The sequence below is a fragment of the Chiloscyllium plagiosum genome, unplaced genomic scaffold, assembly GCF_037043375.1.
Source record: "Chiloscyllium plagiosum isolate Xiang-an unplaced genomic scaffold, Cpla_swu_hap1 HiC_scaffold_19, whole genome shotgun sequence".
Classification (NCBI taxonomy): Eukaryota; Metazoa; Chordata; class Chondrichthyes; order Orectolobiformes; family Hemiscylliidae; genus Chiloscyllium; species Chiloscyllium plagiosum.
The window spans coordinates 44,170,981-44,185,371 of NW_028270157.1; the positions used below are offsets into that span (position 1 = coordinate 44,170,981).

At 38.6% G+C, this 14,391-nt stretch overlaps 1 protein-coding gene across 2 annotated transcripts in view; it reads right to left on the reverse strand.

The window, feature by feature from the left end:
• Positions 1-14,391, reverse strand: part of b4galnt3b (beta-1,4-N-acetyl-galactosaminyltransferase 3b) — a 215,284-nt gene that overhangs the window by 174,264 nt on the left and 26,629 nt on the right. The window contains exon 1 of one of the 2 annotated variants that reach the window (XM_087997276.1): positions 1,277-1,353. The exons of the other annotated variant lie outside the window; for it this stretch is intronic. The gene's annotated coding sequence lies outside the window, so the exon portion shown is untranslated. Of the gene's footprint in view, positions 1-1,276; positions 1,354-14,391 lie in introns of those variants that run through there. 2 annotated transcript variants of the gene reach the window in all.

The window sequence follows — 14,391 nt, forward strand, 5'->3', positions numbered from 1 at the left end:
GCCAGCAATTTCTGGGTGATGAAACATGCACAGCATATGAAAGCCTAGAAACCGTTATCCAAGGTACAACATTCTCTCCCTGAAAAAACACCATATTTCTATCTCGGTCCTCATTCAAGTAACATTGAATGGCATCATATTGCTTTTTCACTCCAGAGATGGAAACTCAATTTACCAGAAAAAGTTAGGTTTTGTTCATCCAATATAAATATCCCCTTGATAACATGGTCAGATTCAGTTATTGTCAAAAAGCCATCTCTGGCACTGAAAAATTACATTTGCAAATATGGAGTCTCATGTTTTTAGTTGGGACAAACATAACTTTAAAACTTTTTTCTTTGTGTTCTCCTTCTCAATCTAATGTCAATTGAGATATTCAGACATGCCTGTGACTCATTTTCAATGACATTTGCTTTAATCTTGGTTTGATCATCTGAAGTAAAGCCATCACGATGTCATAGGGCAGTTGCCTCAGAGAAGGTGTGCACGAGAGAGAGAAAACTGGTGGTGTTTTAACCTGAGGGTCACCATGCCTCAGGCAAAGAGGGTGGGTGGTTGGAGGGGTGAGGGGCAGAGTTGAGAAGGTTCAACCTTCATGGTGACCTTGGCCAATATAGGAATTGAACCCCTGCATTACAAATCAGCTGTTCGACCAACTGACCCCCTTACTCTTCTATTCTTTTTCTTCAACAGTTTGAAAGAGATTAGCTGGCTGGCCAGACAAATTGTTTCGCCTAGATTAAACCATCATGTGTCCTTGGCAGCTGATTAAAAAGCATGGCAAGACCCAGGTCTCATCATAAAAGGTAATGCAGGAACTCTCAAGACATTTAAAAAGTATTTCATTGAGCCACATGAAATGCTGTAGCATCCAAGGCTATGGGCCACACGCTAGCAGATGGGATTGGAATAGATAGCTGTTTGCTGACTAGAATGGACAAAATGGGCTTGAAGGGTCTTTTTGGTGCTGTAATAACTTCACGACTGTGACTATGAATTATTAACATTTTTAAATGAATCAAGTTAGACAGTCATCAATTAGATACTGCATACAGTACAACCACTGAAAAGGACACAAACATTCCCTCATGTTCTTACCTTCATTTCCGCTAACAAACAATTCAAAATGGTCCTTAAGGTACTGCCTCATAGGGGCAGACCAGTCAAAGGATTTTAAATCCAGTTAAAAATAAACTCTGATTTGCTATATTTTTCATTCAAAGCAATCAATAGTAGATAATTTCAACAAGTAAAAAATACTTCAAAAGTATCTAACCTCAGAATGGAGCAAGTGGGATGTAGTCACAAAGAAGAAATCCACTGAACAAAGGCGGTAATGAAGTCTTAAGAAGCTATGCAAAATGGATGAAGAAGGGACAGTTACTTCTCTATTTGTTTAGGCTACAGCACGAATTTCAGTCAGGCTAATGTAATGGAATGAATAGAAAACCCTATTCTCTGCTGCAACTACATTCCAATGCACAGTACATCATGGTGCAGTTGTGAGCTAAAAAAAAATGTCTGGCAACAGTAGACATATTCTGTAACACAGTCATATTTGTGGAATTCAATTTAACTACTCTTCCTTAAAGACATTTAAAATGGCTCTGATAGTTCCACCAAATCAGAACTGTACTGTGTGTGTAGGCCTATGAGAATATACAGTCTGTGACAATTACCACCAGTCTCCATTCAAAACTTTTGATACAAAGAAAACAAACCTAAAAAAAAAATTGGTAACCAAGTTTTTACATGGATCGCTTTTAAGTTTTTACTTCAAAATACTTTTTAATCTGTTAAAAATAAAACAATAATAAAACAATCAATAATTAAGGATGCTACCAGCATTTTACAAAATATAAGGCAAAATCAGAATCCATAATTTACATGTGAGAACAAGCAACTTTGTTAACAATGGCTATTCCCTCCTAACAGCCAATTCTGGATGAAAATGTTTCTCAGGGAGATTTATTTCAAGGTAGAATAGAAAATGTTTCCAAAGCAAATTCATATGTAAATAATGACTAAAAATGCATCTTATCACATTCAAACAATTACCATCAGGTTTGGGAATCAAACTAACCAGGAGTGTGCAAAAAATGCAAGTGCCAATTCTAGGCATGAAATTTTGTTAGAAGCAGAGTTAAAGAACACAACTTGCGTTAGGACAAGAATAAGTTATTTAAATCTATCTATTCTCAACCTCACTTAGAATACTTAGACGTTGCTCAAGAAATGCCACCAACTTAAATGTATTCATAATTTCAGTTATGACATGATAAAATTAGATCAGTAAAGGCTCAGAAACGTGAAGCAAGGATTTAAATTAATTTAAGGAAAGTATCAAAGATAGCTCGAGATGAAAAGGTGATTATTATCTTTCCTGCAACATGTAGAATCATAGAATCACAGAACCATACAGTGCAGCAAAGGCCCTTCAGCTAATTGAGTCTGCACTGACTCATGAGAAACACCTGAACTTCGAGCTAATCCCATTTGCCAGCCCTTGACTCATAGCTTGAATGTTATGATATACCAAGTGCTCATCCTGGTACATTTTAAAGGATGTGAAGCAACTCGCTTCTACATTCCCAGGCCACACATTTCAGACCGTCACCACACTCTCTGGGTAAAAAAGATTTTACTCTTACCCCTCCTAAACCTCCTGCCCCTCAGTTTGAATCTGTGTTCCCTTGTGATTGGCCCTTCAACTACAGGGAAAGCTGCTCCTTATCCAATCTGTCCATGTCCCTCATAATGTCATACACCTCAATCAGGTCACCCCTCAGTCTTCTCTGCTCAACAAAAACAACCCAAGCCTATCCAACCTTTCCTCATAATTTAAATTTTCCAACCCAGGTAGCATCCTGGTGAATCTCCTCTGCATCCCCTTTCAGTGCAATGTTATCCATCCTGTAATATGGCAACCAGAACTGCACACAGTACTCAAGTTGTGCTCTCACCAAAGTTCTTCTATACAACTCCAACATGACTTCCCTGCTTTTGTAATCTATGCTTCAATTGATAAAGACAAGTGTCCTATGTGCCCCTTCACCACCCTACTAACAAGCCCTTGCACCTTCAGAGATCTATGGACAAACACTCCCAGATCTATGGACAAACACTCCCAGATCCACAAAATTGTCTCGTGTCATGCTGTTCATTGAATACTTCCTTGTCAAATTAATCCTTCCAATGAGCATGTGTTTTGTCATCAGCTATTAACACAATCAGAAATTTGCAATTATAATAAACTGACTCTGCTCCAGTATTCTGATCTGAAATTTCCAAGCTATGACAGTGATTTCTAGCTCTTCTTGCTTTTATTTCAGATTTTCAGCATCAACAATGTCTTGCTTTTAATTCCAAAGAGATAGTCTAGAGTTGTTGGTTTTATCTTTCTTTTCCCTGAAGCAAACTAACTCAGTTGGTGTAATATTTCTCTGACTAACTGTAAACACACTATGCAGCTTCATCTAAGCGTCTAATCTCCATGGTCAGATTCGACTTTGAGAACAATGACCATCTCCAATCACTTCCCCTTGACATTCAAGTGAATTACCATCATCAAATTCCCTAATCTTAACATTGTAGTCTAGGGGGAGGTAGTGGCATACTGGTAATGTCACGGTGCTAGTAATTAAAAACACCAGGCTAATGTTCTGGACATAGTTCAAATTTGACCTCTAGAGATGGTGAAATTTGAATTCAATAAAATAAACAGGAATTTTTAAGAAAATAGCACCAAAGCCAACCAAGCAGCCACTGTCAACTGTACCAAAATGGTTTAGAATATACAATACAGAAACAAGCCACTTAATGCTGGGTATTAATGCTTCACTAAACCACACTGCCCTCCCTCATCCAATACTTTCAATTCCCTTCTCCCTCAGATGCTTATAGATTTTTTTTAATGGGGAACCTAGATACTATTCATCTCAGCCATTCCCTGCGGAAGTGTGGTTTCACAATGTCATCTCTGTCTGGGCAAAAACACTTCTTTTGAACTCTCCATTAATTTGTAGGTGACTATCTGCACTAATGGTCTTTGCTTTCAGTGTTCCCCTTGAATGGGAACAACATGGCACGAGCTTTTCAAGGTGGTACATAACGCTGACACTGGGAACCCAGGAGTGGCGAGTGAACCAAATCAAACACAAGCTTTCCAGAAATGGTCCGTTAAGAAGATGTGTTTGGAGCCCTGTCCAATCAGAGCTTGTGGCCATGTTGCAGCATTAAAAGGTAAATAATTCAGTGTTGCCCACAGACAGAATCGTCAGTGTCCTCACCATGTAGCTCATACTTGGTCATCAGGAGGAGTGACAGTGATCCCATGAAGGCATGTTCAGTGAGAGTGAGCAGCAAGCAAATATTAGCAAAGACTCTCCATGAAGTCATGATTTGGAGATGCCGGTGTTGGACTGGGGTGTACAAAGTTAAAAATCACACAACACCAGGTTATAGTCCAACAGGTCCAACATTTACACATGAAAGAATACAGTGATAGTTTCACTTCTAACAGATGAAAGGCTTAACAGACAATCAATTCTTCAATGTATAATTTCAGTTACATCACACTGCAAATTTTTGCTATAAATTCTGTGTTACGATCGAGCCCTCCACTATCACCTGATGAAGGAGCGTCGCTCCGAAAGCTAGTGTGCTTCCAATTAAACCTGTTGGACTATAACCTGGTGTTGTGTGATTTTTAACTCTCCATGAAGTAAGCACAAGGGCATGCCTGCTGCTTTGGGGATAGGGTCCCTATGAGAATTACAGCCAGCAAATAATTTTAAATGCAATAATGTTTCACAGCTAGGACCATGATATGCAAAGTCAACTTAGATCTACTTTCAGGTTCTGGCCAGTTGGAGTAGGCCTGTGTACCAACTTTGTGGTGTACAAAATTGAAGATAGTGATCCAGCTGTCCTTACGTGGATTCCCACCGCTGCTGAACAGGTGACCAGTGAGTCTGGCAGTCAGTCAGTCTCTAAGAAAACTGTTCAGAGGAAAAACCTGAGCAACTAAAGAATAGTTCTTTCCAGATTTTCTTGCACTCAGCAAGTTTGGGAACATTCAACCCTTTGAATCTAGAATATCAAATCCTCTCAATTTAAAATAAATCAAAAGGTTTCTCCCATCAGCCTTCACTTTCCGGAGAAGTAAAGCCACACAATATCATTCCATAAATATGTTTACACACATCTTTTCTCATTTAACAATCTGTAAACCAATTTATAAACAATGCATCAACTGTGGTTTAACCAGACGTCAATATAAATTTAATCTACACTTTTTTAATCCTGTCAATCTAGAAATAAACATCAGTGCTCAGATTCTTTTTATATTTTTATTAACTTCCATGGTAACTTTTGCAAAGAAAGCATTGAGTTAGTCTGAAAGAGAAATATCGATGTCTACCTAGGCAGTAGTCCTTATATCCCTTCTGTATGAATCAGCTACTGGCATCACACAGAGCAACCAGAAGGATTCCATCACCACCGTCTGGGAACTGTGATATCATAGAGCCGGACAGAATACCCAACACAGAGAGATCCTAGCGTGATGCTGCCTGAAATAGAGGTCAGGTTTCATCAGAGCTCAGCTTTACTAGGTCCACCACAAGGCTTGAATGGAGGATTTCCAGAATCAAAAGGCAGAGCACAAAACTCCCACCATAGGATCACCCAAAGACAGCGTGCAAGCTGGTTCTCAATACTTGAAAAATAATCACCTTGGATAAGCACAAGTCTCTGCCAGCAAACTTGAAAGTTGATGGCTCAGGATAAGCACATTTGGCAGAAAGTCAATGCCTTCGTCCATGCCTCCAACACTGACCTCATATTCCGTATTTACAATCAGTTATATAAACGGAATCTTGCTTCAATGAGACAATATTAGCCTAGGCTGTTAACAGTTTTATTTTGTTTGCTGAATGCTTATCCATGAGAGCAATGGAAGAAGAATCCAACATTACTTGTAGCAACTGTGCATTGAAGTCCCAATTTTCTTTGGATTATCTAAAAAAAATTTAAATTTTCATTTCTCAAATAAAATGCAACATTGCATATTTTTTACTAAATTGCAATACCTCAATGTTGACTATATTAGAACTTCAGAATTTTTGTGGGTGAATGTAAATACTGTTGGTTTATTGACTTGAGAATGGTTGGAATATAATGATTAACGCTTACTTGCAGTAAATGCCAACATAGTTCACATGTAATATTGTTTACTGCACTAGTAAAAGAATAAACTCGCAAACATATAGTTTTTATTGCATTCTTGGATGACCCAAATAGACTTGCAATTAAAATTGTTGTGACAATATCTTATTTTTCAATAATTTCTTCTGCACTAATGCACTTTAAGGAATGGAATCTGCCGTCCTGACTTGGTCAGGCTTACATGTGACTCCACACCCACAGTCATGTAATTGATTCCTACCTGCCATCAGAAATGGCCTAGAAAGCCAATCAGTTCAAGGGCATTTAGTGGTCAGCAGCTAATGCTGGCCTTGCCAGTGATGTGCACATCTCATGAAAGATTCTTAAAGATAATTCCATCATGTTAACAGTCAGAACACCACTGGCCACGCCAAAAGAGAAATAAAAATTAAACAAAGACTGCATAAGGTTCATGGTATAGTACACAGAATTTATTATAAACAGGTGTTGCCAAGGCAATAACCACGGTTCACATAATGTCTATAAATACTTCAAGGAAGCTATTGACAATATCAACTTAGCTCAGTCAATAATACAGGGAGGAACTAAAATTACAAAAACCACTATCAGATTTGAGCTCATTGCCAAGGCTGATACTCTACTATAGTGTTTTGAGGTAATACAACACCAGCGGAGGTACTGTCTTCCATATGAAGTATTAGCAGGTGAATAGAGTTTCAAGTTTTGGGTTAACATAAACAGCTCCTATGACATTAACCGAAGGGAACAACATTGTTGTGCTCGAATGAGAATTGATGAAGATGGAAAAACAAATAAGTCACTCACTTGCACTTGGTGGGACCTTGTAAACTTTCAAATACATTGGATGCAAGTCTCTTTGGGACATCCAAAAACATAATTAAAACTATTTTATGCTTGAGATTTTATTCTTCTTACCAGTGCACTAAACAACATTGCATTGTATTATGTTGTCATTTACTACAAGTAGGCATTAATTCCAACTATTCTTAGGTCAATGAGCATACTATACTTGCATTCCCCCACAAAAATTCTAATGGCCTTATTAGTTTCCTCTTTATCCATATGCATCAGAAATAAAATGCAAAATGTTATTTAAGAAGTGCATGCTGAAGCTTCACCTACTCCCAGAATACATTTAAATGCCCTACTTTAAAATGAATCATTTTGCAATGCCAACTATGCCCAATGAGACCAACTAAATAAGTGCAGTTAGCTTCCTGAACTGTACTGTATAAAATGTGGCCTACTAGAAGAAATATTTTGACATTTAGCAACACATAAATACATACATTCACACATTATGTCTGGTTTCATGCAATGGCTGTTCATTGGTAGTTTCAACTTTGCCATTGAAGTTCAAACCCTTCAGCTATACATGCTGAAAAAAGTCTGTGCAATACATTCCATATTTATTCTACAAATCTAACAAAAAATTACTGAGGAAGACTTTCCCTCGAAATTACTAATCATTACAAGTTACTGACCAATTTATATGGTTCTGTTATACGTGAAATCTGATTTTCATGACAATACCATACTCTACATATTAATTGCCATGAAATTCAAAAATAGTGTCCAAACATCTGTAAGAACCTGTGTGAACATGTTCATTAAATTACCTGTAAGGCTTAACAGCACCATGCTTTTTCATTATTATGCAACTGTTAATAACAACTGGCATTGTGGCTCAGTTGTTAGCATTGCTGCCTCACAGCACCAGGGTTCCCAGGTTCGATTCCAGCCTCGGGTGACTGTCTGTGTGGACTTTGCACATTCTCCCTATGTCTGGTTTGCTCGAGTTTCCTCCCACAGTCCAAAGATGTGCAGGTCAGGTGAATTGACCATTCTAAATTGTCCATAGTGTTAGGTGCATTAGTCACAGGGGAATGGTTCTGGGTGGGTTACTCTTTGGCAAGTTGGTGTGGACTTGTTGGGCCGAAGGGCCTGTTTCCACACTGTAGGGAATCTAATTTCATCTCTCTCACCCAGAAAATGAATAAGTGTGAGGTCTCATTCCTTCAACTTTTGAACAGTTGGAAATTTTAAAAGTATAAATGTAAATATTTTTCTTACTTTGCCTGTGTTATGTCTCAATTCAAACTTGCCTTCCCTCTCTTTCTGTATCAGATTTGACACTGAAATTAAATTACCCTTCTTGGCTCTCCTTTGGCTTATTTTTCACTGCATTAACTTGATTTATTAATGGCGGTGTACTGTTGAGTTGCACTGTTCACCAAAGTCCAAGATGCCCTGTGGCTATTGTTGCCGGAAGTGTGAAGAGAAAATGACACTATCTTTCTTCAGAAACTGGATATTGTTTTCATTCCGGGTAATATTGCGTAACAATGTAAGATTTTAATTACAATTCCAGTAACACCTCCAAGTATTTGAAAGAGATAAACAGTACAAAGAAGGTTGGAAAGGATTCAAGACAATATGGTAACATGCTAAAAAGCCAAGTTTGATTTTTTTTCCACAAATTGCAAATAATCAGTAATTTGTTTCAAAAACTGATAAACACTTCACACCCATGGAAGTAGAAATTGAGTTCTGGCCAATCAAACACCATACAGCACTGGGCAGCAGCACACTCAAGATTCCTCTTCGATGATGAGGCCTTAACTTAATGTAATTTTGGCATGGAAGTTACAGAGCATCAAACAGATGTCTCAACACAGCTTGAAATGTTAAGCTCTACCCACAAATAAAAAGATCGATTTCTTTCATCTATTAGAGTCTTAATAGGTCCAGTAAACGACCACAGTAAATAATAATGTATAAGTTATTTAACAAAACAAACAAAAGAATCTTGGTTGGTATAGGAAAAGTTTGTATTAAAAACAATCCCAACAGCTCAACAAAACAAAATTCGTCTCAACCACTGATATGAGACCAATTGGCTCTAATCAATTCTGGATTACTGAAATTAAGGAATATTTATTACACTCAGACAGCCATCAACATTACCACTGGGGCCACTGGTTCCACTTGCAAAGTCCAGTCACTGACATTACTGACACTGATTTCACCGAGATCCACCCTTTGAAGACCTATCAATTAATTAACAGTAGCCATAACCATATTATCACAACCACCCTACACTGGTACAAAACTGCAAAAGTAATGAAGCCAACTTGACCTGCCATCCATAATAAATACAAACATTGCAAAAACAGCTCTCAAAAATAACTCCAGTCCAATATAAAATGGTTGGTTCCATGGGAACCCTTACTAATTTGAATGGAATTCTTTTGTTAGGCGAACATTAAAGATACGTACTGCTTCTTCAAACATTAACGATTAGTTGTCAAGAGAGTGGAACTCAGCAGATCAAACAACACAGAAAATTTTACTGTTGGTACAACTTAGTCATATTCCTGAGCAATATAACATTGCTCCATGGATGGTGGCAGTAACTTCAATCTATATTAATTTTATTTCCACTCTCCAACTAGAGTCTAGCGTTGAGTTTTTTTCGAAACTTAAATTGACATCCTGGGAGAGCAAAATGCAAATTGAGTAACATGGCAACCAGATAACGTGCTCTGTAGGAATGCCCGAGCAACTAAGGAGAACAATTCCATTTTTATTGGTCTTAAATGCAATAGAAGCATAAAAGGAGTGCTATATGCCCAGATATGCTGTACTGTGATCAAACATGACCATATGCACCATATAGTAAGAAAGTACATTTGTTTCCAGTAAAAGTACTGTAATATTATACAGTAAGTAAGAGATATGACATGTAAAGGAAAAATGTAACTAAACATTGATTCGTTACAGGATGAGATGTGGTAATTAACAGTGGCAAACAAGAAAACTGCACAGGTTTTAGACAAATATTCTGCTCCACCTTCAAAGTACAAGACACCAGAAGCATCCCTAGGACAACAGAAAAGCATGAAGTAAAAGAGAGGGAGGAATATAAATCAATCTCAACCACAACAGAAAAACGCAGAAAACTAATAGGACAAATGGACCCTGACCTGTTAGTCCATATTAAAAACAAAGTGCTGAAAAAACTCAACAGGCCTGACAGCTTCTGCAGAGAGGGAACCAGGGTTAATATTTCAAGTCCAGCATAACTCTTTGGGTTGTAATCTTCCTGAAATGCTTAGATCCTGGAACTACCCCAGCAAATTAGAAAACTGTCTCTGTGACACCTCTATTCAAGGGGAAGAAAGAAAGCAGAAAGCTGTAGCCAATTAGAGTCATACAGTCATAGAGATGTACAGCATGGAAACAGACCCTTTAGTCCAAATAGTCCATGCTGACCAGATATCCCAACCTACTCTAGTCCCATTTGACATCATTTGGCCCATATCCCTCTTAAACCCTTCCTATTCATATACCTATCCAGATGCCTTTTAAATGTTGTAATTGTACCAGCCTCTACCACCTCCACTGGCAGCTCATTCCACACACGCATCACCCTTTGTGTGAAAAAGTTGCCCTCAGATCCTTTTTATGTCTTTCCCCTCTCACCTTAAACCTATGCCCTCTAGGTTTGGTTTTAAAAAAGAAAGAGTTTTTAATAAATTTATCAGAATTCTTCAAAAATGTAACAAGAAATGTGAATAAAGGTTCATGGTGCATTTGAATTTCCAAAATGTAATTAATACAGATGCTTCAGAAATGATATTACACAGGATAAGAGTTCATTATGTGAGTACGCTGGCATTTTAAGAGGTTATTTTATCCCTGCTTTTTTTTACGACAGGTTGTGAAGCAGAGGTATCAAAGTGGCGATTGAAGTCTTCGTGAGTAAATAGTTTGGGAGGCCTTAGGTTTTTTTCAATAGCCTGAATGGATGTGGCCAGCTGTCACAGATCCAGATTTCTGGGTTTTGGGTTTTTTGCAGTAACATCAAAAGATACTGAGGTATCGGAAGAGTTGGAAGCTTCAGTGAATGTCTCTTGGCTATTACTCTCTCTGAATCTTCTCCTGATGGTTTTTTTTTCCCTCCTGAATGGGAGAACTACATGTGAGGGGCTGTTTGAATTTTTCTTTTTGCTATGGGTGTGTTTATGGGAGGTTACTATATTGGAAACAGTTAATTGGAAGTAGTTAAAGTATCTATTATTCTGTTAAGTTTCCAATGTGTTAAGTTATCTAAAATTCATTGGGTTGTATTTTAACTACAATGTTTAAATAAGTTGTTTTTTACTTAGCATTAAATAGTTTGACCAGTTGTATTGCATCTGAGACGCTTTATATTTGCCTTTAAAATAAACAAAAGTTACGGTTTGGCTACCATTTTAAAATATTTTTGAGGGGGCCACGTCTGGTCCATAATGTGGGATACATATTAACATGGATAAAGGATTGGCTAATCATCACAAGGCAGAGTTGAGATAAATAGGACGTTTAAAATTTGGCAAACTGTCGAGTAGACTGCCACAGGGACCAGTGCTGGTGCTTCCAACATTTATGATTTATATTAATGACTTATATGAAGGGACCAAGTATACTGAAGCCAAATTTGTAATTATAAAATAAAACTTTTAAAAATTGGCAGATGAAGTACAAGATCAAAAAATAACAGGAAGCATAGGAAAGCTGAGTATAATTTATTGTATGTATTTATACTTACATTTATACACTGCGTAATGCTGAGGTAGAAAGGGATCTGGGTATCTTGTCTTTAAGCAAGCAAATACATTACTTAAAATACAAAAGAAAATTGGCCTATCCTCTTGAAATAAAAATAGGCAAGCCTTGAAACAATTATGAAAAGCATTGGTGAGGCCACATCAAAGATTCATTAGGCTGATTCCTGAGATAAGTGGTTGTCTTCCAAGAAGAGGGTGAGGAGATTAAGCCTCCATTCAATTATTTGAAGAATGAGGTGATATTATTGACTCGTGTAAAAGATTTTGAGGGAGCTTGATAGGGCAGATAAAAAAGGACAGCTGGAAAATGGGAAGCCGTCAGAAATGAGATAACAAGAATCCAGAGAAAGTATATTCTTGTCAGGGTGAAAGGGAAGGCTGGTAGCTATAGGGAATGCAGAATGACTAAAGAAATTGAGGGTTTGGTTAAGAAAAAGGAGGAAGGGTATATCAGGTATAGACAGGATAGATCGAGTGAATCCTTAGAGTATAAAGAAAGTAGGAATATACTGAAGAGGGAAATCAGGAGGGCAAAAAGGGGACATGAGATAGCTTTGGCAAACGGAATTAAGGAGAATCCAAAGGGTTTTTACAAATATATAAAGGACAAAAGGGTAACTAGGGAGAGAATAAGGCCCCTCAAAGATCAGCAAGGTAGACTTTGTGTGGAGCTACAGAAAATGGGGGTGATACTAAATGAATCAGTATTTACTGTGGAAAAGGATATGGAAGATATAGACTGTAGGGAAATAGACGCTGACATCTTGCAAAATGTCGAGATTACAGAGGAGGAAGTACTGGATGTCTTGAAAAGGGTAAAGGTGGATAAATCCGCAGGACCTGATCAGGTATACCGGAGAACTCTGTGGGAAGCCAGAGAAGTGATTGCTGGGCCTCTTGCTGAGATATTTGTATCATTGATAGTCACAGGTGAGGTGCCCGAAGACTGGAGGTTGGCAAACGTGGTGCCACGGTTTAAGAAAGGCGGTAAAGAAGTCAGGGAACTATAGACCGGTGAGCCTGACCTCGGTGGTGGGCAAGTTGTTGGAGGGAATCCTGAGGGACAGGATGTACATGTATTTGGAAAGGCAAGGACTGATTAGGGATAGTCAACATGGCTTTGTGTGTGGGAAATCATGTCTCACAAACTTAATTTGAGTTTTTTGAAGTAGTAACAAAGAGGATTGATGAGGGCAGAGCGGTAGATGTGATCTATATGGACTTCTGTAAGGCGTTCAACAAGGTTCCCCATGAGAGACTGATTAGCAAGGTTAGATCTCATGCAATACAGGGAGAACTAGCCATTTGGATACAGAACTGGCTCAAAGGTAGATGACAGAGGTTCGTGGTGGAGGGTTGTTTTTCAGACTGGAGGCCTGAGACCAGTGGAGTGCCACAAGGATCGGTGCTGGTCCTCTACATTTTGTCATTTACATAAATGATTTGGATGCAAGCATAAGAGGTACAATTAGTAAGTTTGCAGATGACGCCAAAATTGGAGGTGTAGTGGAAAGCAAAGAGGGTTACCTCAGCTTACAACAGGATCTGGACCAGATGGGCCAATGGGCTGAGGAGTGGAAGATGGAATTTAATTCAGATAAATGCAAGGTGCTGCATTTTCGCAAAGCAAATCTTAGCAGGACTTATACACTTAATGGTAAGGTCCTAGGGAGTGTTGCTGAACAAAGCGACCTTGGAGTGCAGGTTCATAGCTCCTTGAAAGTGGAGTCGCAGGTAGATAGGATAGTGAAGAAAGCATTTGGTATGCTTTTCTTTATTGGTCAGAGTGTTGAGTACAGGAGTTGGGAGGTCATGTTGCGGCTGTACAGGACATTGGTTAGGCCATGTTGGAATATTGCGTGCAATTCCGGTCTCCTTCCTATCGGAAAGATGTTGTGAAACTTGAAAGGGTTCAGAAAAGATTTACAAGGATGTTGCCAGGGTTGGAGGATTTGAGCTATAGGGAGAGGCTGAACAAGCTGGGGCTGTTTTCCCTGGAGCGTCGGAGGCTGAGGGGTGACCGTATAGAGGTTTACGAAATTATGAGGAGCATGGATAGGATAAATAGGCAAAGTCTTTTCCCTGGGGTTGGTGTGTCCAGAACTAGAGGGCATAGGTTTAGGGTGAGAGGGGAAAGATTTAAAAGAGACCTAAGTGGCAACTTTTTCACACAGAGGATGATACGTGTATGGAATAAGCTGCCAGAGGAAGTGATGGAGGCTGGTACAATTGCAACATTTTAAGAGGCATTTGGATGGGTATATGAAGAGGAAGGGTTTGGAGGGATATGGGCCGGCTGCTGGCAGGTGAGATTAGATTGGGTTGGGATATCTGGTCGGCATGGACGGGTTAGACCAAAGGGTCTGTTTCCATGCTGTACATCTCTATGACTCTATAACTCTAATTACAAGGTCAAGGAATCATAAGCCCAGCATAAAAATCAGGGATCATTTCAAACCAAAATGAGAAAATAATTCTTCTTCAGAGGGTCATCAGATTTTGGAAATATCTTCTACAAAAGTCAATTAAGACTGCATCATTGAATGCATTTAAACCAGGATTCAACTCC